Raw genomic sequence first — 13,794 nt, 5'->3', positions numbered from 1 at the left:
TCTTCCTCACGATAGCTGGTCTTCAGTAAAATGGCAGCCGGCAGAGACATTTTATTAGTGCCGGTGTTCTGTCCAAAAATGTCCACCTATGGAACAGTGTCCGCTGTGTACTGCGCAGGCGCAGCGCTTGCACAGTATGGAGCACAAGGAGATTCGGAAAATTTCCAAGGATGAACGGCTCCTGCGCCATGAGTCCAGGTGTAAGCCCCACCATCCAAGTGGACATAGGGCTGCACATAGTTAGAGGGACCCTTGCGGGCTTGTGTCGCTCGCCACGCTTCGGGCACGGCCTCGCTTTGCTCGGCTCTTTTTTATTCTAACTATGTCCACTCCACTTGGATGGTGGGGCTAGAACCTGGACTCACGACACAGGCGCCGTTCATCTTCGGATCTTTTCAGAATCTGCTTGTCATGTGTACTGCGAATGCGGACACTATCTGACAGGACACCGCCGCAGCCTCTAGTGGGAAAAAAGATTTAGACCGGGACATTTCCCAGGAAACTGTAAGACCGGGACAAAGGTCTAAATCCTGAGAATTTCCCAGGACAGTTGGCGAGTATGCTCTTCTGGCTTGTAGCATGGATGGGACATTTGGCTGAGACTTTCTCTCTCTCTCTCAATTTCCAGGGTTTCGAAGCCAACAACTCCAGGGCAGGAAGTGCATACATAATATATTACACATGCATAAAGAGAGCATTCCCTAAGACACAAAGTTCAATAGGACTTTAATGGTACCACACCAAGAAAAAATCTCCAAGTAAAAAAACAACTTTTATTGTCTATGTTCAGTAAAAACATCCTAAATAAGGCACCAAGTTAAACACATAATACAAAACTGTACACTTTAAATCAAGGTGAGGACAATTATACAACATGTTATATAAATGCCGTCATACATTTTTAAAGATTCCACTCATAGCGTCTTGAATATGTTCTCGACACGTTTTGCAGGGCAGAGTCTGTTTCTTCAGGAAGACAAACTGATGAAGTAGAACTGTCTAAAGACATAAAATATGGACATTAACTTCTTGCAAAACAATTATGAAGGAAGTATACAGTGCATGTATAAATACAAAATAATATGATTGTCACAGTGGTAACAAAAATGTGAAGGACGACCTGCTGTATAAGGACTGCAAGATGCTGATATAAATATCTAATGCTCAACAAACACTCCTATAGAGTTTGTATGGCATTAGTGTGGGCGTCAGACCGGCATCAATGAGCTTTAGTCTGGGCATTTGACAGGCATTTTACAAGCATTAATGAGGAGTTAAAAATGCTCCCCAAACACCCTTTGGGCAGTTTTGAAGCATTTGATGAACGTTAAAACTGCTCCACAAATGCCTATTCCATTACAGTAAATGAACAAATCTTAATGCCCTGCAACTGCCTACCAGAGCATTTACCATAGACTTGAATGGGGGGCGTTGAAAAGGCTTCAAACACCTCCTGACTCGACATGAGGCTTCAATTTTGAAGCAACAGGATGCTATCGCTTAGTGTGAACAGCACTATATATCTATTGTATCTTGTGCATAGGCATTTGGGGGGCTTTTTAAAACGCCTCTCAAACACCTGCTCTTAATGCCAGTGTGAACTCAGCCTAAGGCAAATTCAGGTAAGTACACAGCTTAAAAAAAAAGAAAACATATATGGGCTGGCCCAAGACATTGTGCTGCCTGGGTCCAGGAATGAAATGCTGCCCAGCCCACCTACCCCCCCCCAAAAAAATCACACCCACCAAAAGCCCCCACAACCATTATTTTATATCATGGCAATGAAAATTAAAATGTAATTTATCAGGAAGTAAGATTTACATGCAACAGTGGTGGGGGAGTTCAATCAAATGCAATGGTGGTTGGGGGGTTTAGACACAGGCAGGGGAGGCGGGGGGTTTAGGCACAGGCAGGGGCAGCGGGGGGGTTTAGACACAGGCAGGGGCAGCGGGGGGGGGGTTTAGACACAGGCAGGGGCAGCGGGGGGGGTTTAGACACAGGCGGGGGGGTTTAGACACAGGCGGGGTGGCGGGGGGTTTAGACACAGGCAGGGGTGTTTAGACACAGGCAGGGGGGAGGTTAGACACAGGCAGGTGTGGGGGGGGTGGTTTAGACACAGGCAAGGGTGGCAGAGGGGATAGACACAGGCAGGGGTGGCAGAGGGGATAGACACAGGCAGAGGTGGCAGAGGGGATAGACACAGGCAGAGGTGGCAGAGGGGATAGACACAGGCAGAGGTGGCAGAGGGGATAGACACAGGCAGAGGTGGCAGAGGGGTTAAGACACAGGCAGGGGTGGCAGAGGGGTTAAGACACAGGCAGGGGTGGCAGAGGGGTTAAGACACAGGCAGGGGTGGCAGAGGGGTTAAGACACAGGCAGGGGTGGCAGAGGGGTTAAGACACAGGCAGGGGTGGCAGAGGGTAAGAATCAGGCAAGCACCCTGACTGCCATTTGGTATCAGGATGAAATCAGAAATCATTATCAGACCCTACGCTGGTGCAGTGGGTTCTGGGTTCCTCCTGGTGTATGACAATGCCCGGCCTCATGTGACAAGAGTATGCAGCCAGTTCCTGGAGGATGAAGGCATTGATACCATTGAATGGCCCCCACAATCGCCTGACCTAAATCCAATAGAACACCTCTGGGACATTATGTTTCGATCCATCCAACACCGCCAGGTTGCACCTCAGTCTGTTCAGGAGCTCAGTGATGCCCTGCTCCAGATCTGGAAGGAAATACCCCAGGACACCCCAAGACACCATCTGTCGTCTCATTAGGAGCATCCCCAATGTTATCAGGCATGCATACAAGCATGTGGGGGCCATACAAAGCAATGTAAGGGGTGTGATGGGAGATCAATTCACTTTGGTGAGATTTCCTGTTGCCTCTCCCAGACAAAATATGAAGGGAACATTTTCTTAGTAGCAAACTTTTAGAAAAAATACCAGATATGGGTTAAGTACCCATTCACATCGTTGTCACTTGTCATACGAATTTGACAGATCCAAAATCGCATGACAAGTCGCACCTTGTTGACAATGGAACTGATCGAATGGGTGCGTCTTCGACTTTGAGGTGCCTCGCCGATTTGAAATAGAAGTTCCTGCACTATTTTTTGCGATTTCAGTTTTGCACTTGAAGTTGCGATGACCTGCAGCTTTGAAATCTATTTCAAAGTTGGATTCGGTGTGTGAACGGGGGCTTAACCCTTTCCTACTCCATAAAAAAAAAAAAAAACGACCTTTTACTTTTGCAAACACTATGGGTCGATTTACTAAAGGTAAATAGTCTGATCACTGTGTCACTCCTTAGCTTACTGAATGTGGTGAAGCTCTGTTGACCTCCATAATCCAATCATGTGAAAGTATAAATACTGATTTTTCGACAGATTTTCACCACATTCACTAAGCTAAGGACAATTTCCCCTGTAAATTCACACACAGTAAATTCAATTTCTGGGGATGTTTTGTACTCGAATGGTGTACTGAACTCCTCCAACATTCCATCCTGCAGGGGAAGAGGTCTGACTGGCAATTTTAGGGGAAAAAAAGAGAGAAGACAGGCGCTAATCACTAGAAAGGGTTTCGGCGCTGATTGTGTGTTGAATCGCGGGAGCCACCACTAAAGGCACAATTGCCGCTAGAAATGGCACTCAGTATACCTGCGTGCCGTTGTCTACAGTGCGTGCGCCGTAGACAGCGTGACTGTCTTTTCCACACGGTTTAGGAGATATTTCTTGCACCTACAGGTGAGCCTTAATCTAGGCTTATCTGTAGGTAAAAGTGGTTTGTAAGGGTTTACAACCACTTTCCACCAAATCCCGTACCTGTACATCATTTGGCTTCAAGTGGTTATATTGGGGTGATATGCAACTGCAGACATCACCCCGGTACCGTTTTTTAGAGCCAACCGTCCCTTCCTTGTAATAACAACCGATGCGGCTAAGCAGCGGAGAGAACGTTCCCCCTCCCCGCCTTCCGCAGCTCGCCCGTCCCACCAGGAGGCCCAAGCGACCAGCCGCCACGTCTGCCGGCAACCCGGACAAAACTGGAATCGTCTTTGATCGGGTCTCGTATATAGTAACCTGGAAGTGATGGCATGACATTACTTCCACTTTACTGGAGTCTTAACCACTTGCCGACTGACTCACGCACATATATGTCGGAAAAGTGGCTCGTTACCGCAAAATCCCCTTTAAGAGGCCGCATGCTGCACCACTGGGGACCCGATGCACGTGGCCGGTGGGCAAAATCGCTGCCACCCACGCACGATCACAGGCACGAGTGCCAGAACAAGGATTTGTGTGTGTAAACACACAAATCCCCATTTTGTCAGAAGAGAGACAGATCGTCTGTTCCTACTAAGGCGGAACAGCCATATGTCTCCTCCTCTAGTAATTCCCATCCCCCATACAGTTAGAAACCCACACAAAGAACACAGTAATCAGTGTTTTTTTATAACATTGATCGCTGTATAAATGCCAATGGTCCCATAAATGTGTCAAAAGTGTCCAATCTGCCCACCGCAATGTCGCAGTCCCATAAAAAATAAAAATAAATAAAAATCGCAGAGCACAGCTATTACTAATAAAAATAAAACATAAAAATAATACAAGCATTTAAAACCACTGTTGTTGACATTTGGAATGCTTTTAAGTGCAAAGGAGGACCCCAGATCCCCCCATAATAATACCTGACACATGCCTATTGGTGTCATAAAGGATGTTTACATTCATTGTGACGGCAACATAAGTGATTTAAAAAAATAATTTAATTAAAGCGATGGTGTCAAAATAAAATAGTATAAATAATTAGAAAAAAAGCGTACGTTGGTCCTGAACACACACAAAACAATCATTCCACACGTGGGGAATCGCTGCGAATGTCAGATCATGGGCAGGAATTCTAGCACTAGACCTCCTCTGTACATCTAAAGTGGTAACCTGTAAAGGCTTTTAAAGCATTGCCTATGAATAGTAAAATTTATGTTGTTTGTCGCCGTTGTGCGGGCGTGTGCAATTTTAAAACGTGACATGTTTGGTATCTATCCAATCAGCGTGACATCATCTTTTATATTTAAAAAAAAAATTGGGTTATGTATTGTGTTTTTTCACAATAAAATGTAAAAAGGTGTAGTCTCTAACCCCCCCCCCCCCCCAAAAAGCTGCGTTTGAAAAAACGCTGCACAAAAACCATGTGACATAAACAATGGCAAAACCCACCAACCTCACTGTGCAGAGACGGACCCCTCAGAGTCCCACTCTCCTCTATGGGGAGATTGGATGAAAACGGACCACCTCTCCGCCAGATGGATGGTGGTCCTGGATTTGGTGGACAGGATCAGATTGGATATCGGAGGATGTCAGCAGACGTGTGTCCACTAACATCCACCATTCCATAGAGGTGAATGGATGGTCTGATCAGATCCACCTGAATAACAGACAGGCCGACCTGATCGCACAGCCTGTGTGAAAGGGGGCTTAAAGTCACAACAATATCCTCCTTATTCAACAAATTGAATCCATACATATCCCCCATTTAATCACTTCAGTCCCGGAAGGATTTACCCCCTTAATGACCAGCCCACTTTTTGCGATACGGCACTGCGTTATTTTAACTAACAATTGTGCGGTTGTGCGACATTGTACCTAAAAAAAATGTATGCCCCTTTTTTCCCCCCACACATAGAGCTTTCTTCTGGTGGTATTTGATCACCTCTGCGGTTTTTATTTTTTTCTCTAGAAACAAAAAAAGACCAACAATTTTGAAAAAAAAAATATTTTTTACTTTCTGCTATAAACATATCTAATCAAAAAAACAACATTCATCAATTTAGGCCAATATGTATCCTGTTACATATTTTTGGTAAAACAATCCCAATTAGTATATATTGATGGTTTGCGCAAAAGTTATCACGTCTACAAACTAGGGGATAGATTTAGGGACTTTTTTCTTTTTTACTAGTAATGGCGGCGATCAGCGATTTTTAGCAGGATTACGACATTGCGCTGGACAAATCTGACACTAAGGCTGCTTTCACACTGGGGCGGTATTCAGTGCTAAAAATAGCGCCTGTGTAATGCCTGAAAAAAACCGGCCCCTTTAACTCCAGTGTGAAAGCCGGAGGGCTTTCACACTGGAGCGATGCGCTGGCAGGACGGTGAAAAAAGTCCCGCTAGCCGCATCTTTGCAGCGGTGAAGGAGCGGTGTATTCACTGCTCCTACCAATTGAAATCAATGGGACACCGCGGCAATACCGCCGGCAAAGCGCTGCTGCAGCGGCGCTTTGCGGGCGGGTTTAACCCCTTTTCGGCCGCTAGCGGGGGTTAAAACCACCCCGCTAGCGCCCGCACACCGCCGCTAAAACAACGGTAAAGCGCCGCTAAAAATAGCGGCACTTTACCGCCGACGCCGCTCCCGCTGCACTGTGAAAGCAGCCTAAGTGACACTTTTTGGGAACCAGCGACACCAATACAGTGATCAGTGCTAAAAAAATGCATTGTCACTGTATAAATGACACTGGCACGGAAGGGGTTAACATAAGGGGCAATCAAAGGGTTAAATGTGTTCCCTAGTTGTGCTTTCTTACTGTGTGGGCTGACACTAGATATAGAGAGAGATCGGTGTTCCTGATTAGTAGGAATCACACATCTCTCTCTTCTTCTGTGACAAAACGACGGACTGCCTGGTTTACAAACCACCGTTCTGTTGTTCCTCTGAACGATCGCGGACCCGCTGATTAGGTCCTGCTGTGTCCAATCACAGTGGGAGCGGGTTGCACGCACGTGCCCCAGACCAGGAAGTGCAAACAAAGTACAGGTATGTTGTTTTTGTGCAGCCGGGCCGCCCTGCGGCAGTAAATGTGTGGTGGGCCATTAAGTAGTTAATGGTCCTGGGAAATTTTTCATGAAATTATCTCTCATTGTGTGTTTCTCTGCCTCCTTACCATCCTCATCCTCCTTGAGCTCCTCAACCTCTCCTTTCCCTCTCACACCCATTTCTTTTAAACAAGCAGTGCATATTATATTAGTTGCAATCATGTGTGAGCAAAAAATAAAAGAAAAGAATTTGGAGGGGGCTGAGAGCCACAGAGGATATTTTTTGAGTTAAGAATACATATTTGAAAAGATGGTGTTAAAATCAGAGTTTAGTGTCACTTCTAAGTAGGACTGGGGAAAAAATCTATTTAAATCTTGAATCGAGTTGAGAGGTCAAATCGATTCAAAATTTAAAACAAATTGATTGTTTTAGATTTTTTTTTCACCAACCCGCCAGTCCTGAGGTGCTCCGGACAGGAGTTTTTAGGCGAGGCCATGGCTTCGGCCTAGTCCACAAGGCCGGAAGCCAAGGACTAGGCCGGAGCCTCGGCCTCGCCTAAAAACTCCTGCCCACAGCTCCTCAGGACTGTCCATCAAAAAAAACCAAAAAAAACAAACTTGATTTGAATCGTGAATCGAGTTTTTTTTTTTTAAATCGCCCAGCTCTACTTCTAAGCCTCTTACACAATAATCGTTTTTTTTGTTCTACGCGGCGGGCTAAACAAAGAAAAAAAGAAAACTGACAATTTAGGGGGAGCCGCTGTACTATCAATGCAATGTTAGTACGGCGATCTCTCCTGCTGTGTGATTCTGTTGTGCCAGGGGAACAGCCCACCCACCAGAACACTCCGGTCAGCACTGAATGGGAGTCGCTCAGCAGACCTCTTTCAGTCATAACCCTTCCAGAGAAGCTGGCTAAAAGAACAGCTTGTCGGATTGGCTGCAGTACACACGGGCCGAACGAGCCCGACATTCACCCGTGTGTACGAGGCCTCAGAGTCCCCTTCACATCCAAGTATGAAATCATTTGGCTACAACACAAGCAGTAATACAATCATTGCATTTTTTTATTCAAAATTATTATTAATATTAAACATTTGAGAGTCTATTGTTATTCTCTCTATTGTTAATAAGAGAATCCATTTATAGTAGAATAAAATCCACCAGAAAAACTGAATCTGAGCTTTTATACAATCGACCCGTGATAATGCGATTCTATTACACTACTGTGCAAATGAAGACAATTAGAGAGAATAGAGCATTGTGCAGCACATGTCAGAAGAAACATGCAATAATAATTCTGCCCATACGGCTTCAGTTCACAGATAGGACAATTAGGGCCGTTCACACCACAAAAACACATTCCAGATCTGTTCCGGATGTGTTTCTGCATGTGTGTCTTTAGTGCATTTTTGGATACATTCCTGATGCTTTTTTTTTCTTTTTTTCAGTGTAATGGGATCCGGTGCGTTTTTGATGCACTACAGTGCATTTTTCATGCATTTTACCGCGTTCCAGTACAGGAAAAATGCAATACTTACATTTTTTTTTTCTGGAACTGGAAAGCCCCGGAACTGACCGCACTGGTGTGAAATATGCCATAGAAAACCATATAAACTACTTTCCATGCGTTTTTGATGTAGAAAAAAATGCACTGGACTGCATGTGGTGTGAACAACCAGCTATGAGTGACTCCTGTATTGTACAGCCGCTCAGTACCTGGGAAGGGAGACAAGCACTATTGCCCGTTGTCAGCTGACATGGCAGAGCAGCTATAGGATCTGGAAGGATCCCGACCATATTGTTGGGATCCACCCAGCTGCCTGAATCTCAATCCACGAGTAAGGCCTGGTTCACACCTGTGCATTTTTTAGTGCGTTTTTAGTTTTGCAGAAACACACTACAGTATGGCTATAGTTCACATCCTTGCGTTTTATGTTACATTTCCTTATTTAGGGCCACATGCAGTCCAGTGCATTTTTTTTCTGGAATCAAAAACGCATGTAAAGTAGGTTATATAGTTTTTAACCCTTTCATGACTAAGTCTATTTTTGGCATCTTGTGTTTACAAGTTAAAATCCATACTTTTTGTTAGAAAATAACTTGGAACCCCCAAACATTATATATATTTTTTTTGCAGAGACTCTAGAGAATAAAACGGCGATTGTTGCAATATTTTATGTCACACGGTTTTTGCGCAGCAGTGTTTTAAACGCAACTTTTTGGCAAAAGGGACACTTTCATGAATTTAAAAAAAAAAAAAAAACAGTAAAATTAGCCCAGTTTTTTGCACAATGTGAAAGATAATGTTACGCCGAGTAATGAGAGACCAAACATGTCACACTTTATAATCGCACGCACTCGTGGAATGACGACAAACTACGGTACCTAAAAAATCTCAATAGGCAACAATTTAAACATTTTTTTACGGTTACCAGGTTAGAGTTACAGAGGAGATCTAGTGCTAGAATTATTGCTCTCGCTCTGACGATCACGGCGATACCTCACATGTGTGATTTGAACACCGTTTACATATGTGGGCACGACTTACGTATGCGTATCGCGGGGACGGAGGGCGCTTTAAAAAAATGTTTATTTTTTTATTTATTTTAAAATTAATAAATTGTTTTTTAAAAAAAATAAAAATTTTGATCACTTTTATTGCTGTCACAAGGAATGTAAACATCCCTTGTGACAGTAATAGGTGGTGACAGGTACTCTTTATTGAGGGATGGAGGGTCTAAAAGACCCCCCATCCCTCCTTTACACGTCAATGTATTCAGATCGCCGAAAACGAAGATTCTGAATACTGTATATTTTTTTTTAAAACCGGCGCCATTGGCAGCCGAGTAAACGGGAAGTGACGTCATGATGTCGCTTCCGTGTTTACAATTAGGAGACTGGAATGAAGCCGCTTACTGCTTCATTCCAGTCCCTCCCCAGCTGCTGGAAGCGGCGGATGTGAGATCGGTGCTCCTGATTGAACGGGAGCACCGGTAAGAGCGGCGGGAGGGGGGGGGACGTCCCCTCCCAATCCTCCGGCATAACAGCCGAGCGGCTTTTAGCCGCATCGTTTGTTATGGTTGGATAGCCGATCGCCCGCTCTGCAAAACGGTACCGGAATGATGCCTGCAGGTGCGGGCATCATCCCGGTATAACCCCCGGAAGCCGAGTACGCACATCTGTGTACGCTCGGCGGGAAGGGGTTAAGAAGAACACGCTGCATTTTTCCTGCACTGGAACACTGTAAAAAGAAACAAAAAAACACTGGAATGCACCTAAATGCACTAAAACACACATATCCGTATTTAGGGCCAGTTCATATCATAGAAACGCAGTTCGGATGCGTTACAGATCCTTTTCGGCATGCGTGTTTTTGATGCAATCCAGGTCATTTTTTCTACCTCTTTTTTCTTAACCTTAAATGTGTGTTTCAGTGCGTTTTTGGTGCATTTAGTTGCATTCCAGTGCGTTTTTGGCATGTTTTACAGTGTTCCAATATAGTCAAGTGCAGGAAAAGTTTTTTCTGGAACTGGAACACTGTAAAATGCACCAAAAACGCACTGAAACACATATGTTCTTATTTAGGGCCAGTTCACACCACATGCAGTCCTGTGCGATTTTTCCTACATCAAAAACGCATGGAAAGTAGGTTATATGGTTTCCTATGGCATAGTTCACACCAGTGCGGTCAGTTTCAGGGCTTTCCAGTTCCAGAAAAAAAAAAGTAGAACACGCTGCATTTTTCCTGCACTGATCTGTATTGGAATGCTGTAAAAAGCATCAAAAACGCACTGGAACACACATGTCCTTATTTAGGGTTAAGAAAAAATGGGAGGGAAATGCACTGGACTGCATTAAAAATGCACCAAAAACGTGCATGCAGAAAAGCATCTGGAACGCATCCGGACTGCGTTTCTATGGTGTGAACTGGCCGTAAGGACCTGTGTGTTCCAGTGCATTTTTGATGCGTTTTACAGTATTGCAGCACAGTCCAATGAAGGAAAAATGCAGCATGTTCTATTTTTTTTCTGGAACGCACTGGAAATGCAAGCACTGGTGTGAACGATGTCATTGAAAAGCATATAACCTACTATCCATGCGTTTTTTAGGCAGAAAAAAATGCACCGGACTGCATGTGGTGTGAACTGGCCCTTTACCATTGGTCATTGGATCCGACTACAACTGAGAGCAGTGAAGAATTGGGGTGAAGGGTGCGATGCCCCCGAGCATCCATTGGGTGAGGAGGGGGCATCCAGGGACAGAACAGACACAGACTGCCGAAGCAGCTCCGTCTGTCTGGAAACTCCCCAGGGGGTGGTAGGTCTGCCCACAGCTCCCCGGGCACCTCGGGCACACACTACTTGTTTGGTATATTGCACTCCGCTTCTCTGCTAAGGCAGGAATACAGAGGGGGCGGTAATATCACTCCGCCTGACACTGCCGCACTATAGAAGCCGCATCGGCTGATGCGCCGGCTGTTCTCTGTGTGGCCGGCGTTTCCGCTGCCAATAAACAGTCCCACATCTGATAGTCGGCTCGGCAAGCCGAGGTGTCGATCAACCAGTCACTGTGTGGCGATCGACGGGTTGCCAACCCCAGCTATAGAGGGATATGCATTCTTCATATTTCATGTCTGAGGTTTACAAACACTTTTACCCCCCCCCCCCCCCATCATTAGTGGTCATGGAAGTGTCATGTGACCATCCCTGTATTAGGGGTCTGGGGCAGTGAAAGTCCCCTCCCCCTCCTATTTCTAGTCATAGCAGCCCCCTCTATGTATATGGGATGGAGGACAGGAAGTGTTACTGAATGATCACCATGGTGACCAGGAAATATAATGCAGATCTGAGGGCTGCTACTCTGCAATATATTACATTTGTTTTATATCATCAGAGGGGGGAGGGGGGTCAGCTTACACATTATAGGGGCCTCAAGTCCGCCCTCCCCTCCCCCACACCCCCTCTTATCCAGCAATGATGAGGGGGATTAGGAGGCACAGACTGGGGGGGGGGCAGATGAGGGGTGATGGGGGGCTCCAGCTATGTCTGCCCCCCCTCCCCCGGATATTATCACCTCTACAGCCGGCTATATACTCCCCATTACACCTCAGAGCTCACCTCACACCACAGAGCGCACATAGTACATTCTGTCAGACCTACCCCCCACCTACTTACCTCCCCCCCACCGCCTTCTCCTACCTACCCCCGGCTCTCCTCCCCTCTGTACTCCTCACCTGTAAAGCTCTGCTCTCCTCACTCACCAAAATTCCCGGATTGGGTGATTTCTTCAGCTTTCCCAGCAAATATAAACTCATATCAATTTCTCATACACAACCATTAGCCAAGATGGCGCCCAACTCCCACTCTCCTCACTGCACAGCCTTCAGCTGATTGGACAGGGACATAGTGGTATGCAAATTAGCTATGGGAAAACGGAGACTGCCACCTAGTGACAATTTTAAAGAATTAAACCCTTAAAAAACCCATTAGAATGTAATGAAATGTGAAATGAATGTAATGATATAAGATGTAGATGTGTACAGTGTTGTATGATGACATATGGGCAACAAATACGATGCTGTGAGGTCACCATAAGATGAATGATAGGCGCTTACTAGAGGGGGATGAGGCTGAGCCTGTCTCAGGTCACTTCTCATTACGAGTTGCTGAGTGCGGTTGCTCTGAGCTGTTGCTCTGCGATCTCACAGCGTTTGACTGCTTTTCCTTGTGACTGACTGCGATTTTATCGATTTTAATTGATAGTTATCGCTATTTCTACCATCTTATTGCTAATTATAATATTATTATTAATATTATAATTTTTTAGCCTTTTTCAGGTATAAAAGGCACCCTTATACCATCGGGATGCGTCGTCCTTCTCGTCCCGGATCCCGGCAGAGGCGTTCTCGTCAGGATGGCGGAGAGTCACCCATCGCCCATCGGACGAGGTCTAGAGCCCGTCGGAGGAGACAGGAGGACCATAGGAGCCGTTCTCCTAGAGACCGCGGCAGAGCTCCTCAACAACCCCCATCACCACCGCCACCCATCCAGCCGGGTGGTGAGGACCAGCTGACATGTTCCATTTGTTTAATAGATTTTCAAAATGGAGAAGACATTACGACTCTGCCCTGCAGTCACCAATTCCACCTGGAATGCATCCAGCGATGGGCGCAGCAGAGCAGGACCTGTCCTCTGTGCCGGGCTGCTGTTCCCCGACTGCCCCGCAGACTGCCCGCTGATGCCCCAATCACCTTGGAAGAAATGCTCAACTACTGGTTTGACATTCGTGTTGATCCCAATGGTGCTCCATATCTGTTTCTAATCCCCATTGTGTGACACATTTTCTTTTTATATACATTACATGAAGTGGTGTAGTACTAGTTCAGGGGTCTCCAAACCTTCTAAGGAAAGGATCAGTTTACTGCGGGAGGAATAGTGCCCCGTTATTGGAGTCTGTGGGAGGAATAGTGCCTAATTATTGGAGTCAGTGGGGGGAATAGTGCCCCATTATTGGAGTCAGTGGGGAAATAGTGTCCAATTATTGGAGTCAGTGGGGAGGAATAGTGCCCCATCATTGGAGTCAGTGGGGGAAATACTGCCCCATTATTGGAGTCAGTGGGAGGAATAGTGCCCCATTATTGGAGTCAGTGGGGGGAGTGGTACCCCATTATTGGAGGCAGTGGCAGGAATAGTGCCCCATCATTGGAGTCAGGAGGGGAATAGTGCCCCATTATTGGAGTCAGTGGGGGAAATAATGTCCAATTATTGAAGTCAGTGGGGGAATAGGGCCCCATCATTGGAGTCAGTGGGGGGAATAGTGCCCCATTATTTGAGTCAGTGGGGGGAATAGTGCCCCATTATTGGAGTCAGTGGGGGGAATAGGGCCCCATTATTGGAGTCAGTGGGAGGAATAGTGCCCCATTATTGGAGTCAGTGGGAGGAATAGTGCCCCATTATTGGAGTCAGTGGGAGGAA

The 13,794-nt window shown here is 45.8% G+C and overlaps 1 long non-coding RNA gene across 1 annotated transcript in view; it reads right to left on the bottom strand.

The window, feature by feature from the left end:
* Positions 1-829: 829 nt before the first annotated feature.
* Positions 830-13,794, bottom strand: part of LOC143959449 (uncharacterized) — a 35,123-nt gene continuing 22,158 nt past the window's right edge. Inside the window, exon 2 of the long non-coding RNA XR_013270235.1 lies at positions 830-999. This is a non-coding gene — a long non-coding RNA (uncharacterized LOC143959449). The remainder of the gene's footprint in view (positions 1,000-13,794) is intronic.

This window comes from Lithobates pipiens, unplaced genomic scaffold (genome assembly GCF_037356315.1).
Source record: "Lithobates pipiens isolate NorthernLeopardFrog02 unplaced genomic scaffold, aLitPip1_a1.2 Scaffold_75, whole genome shotgun sequence".
In the NCBI taxonomy this organism is placed as follows: domain Eukaryota; kingdom Metazoa; phylum Chordata; class Amphibia; order Anura; family Ranidae; genus Lithobates; species Lithobates pipiens.
Note: the sequence above shows the minus strand (reverse complement) of the source record. Positions and strands in the feature narration are given on the sequence as shown.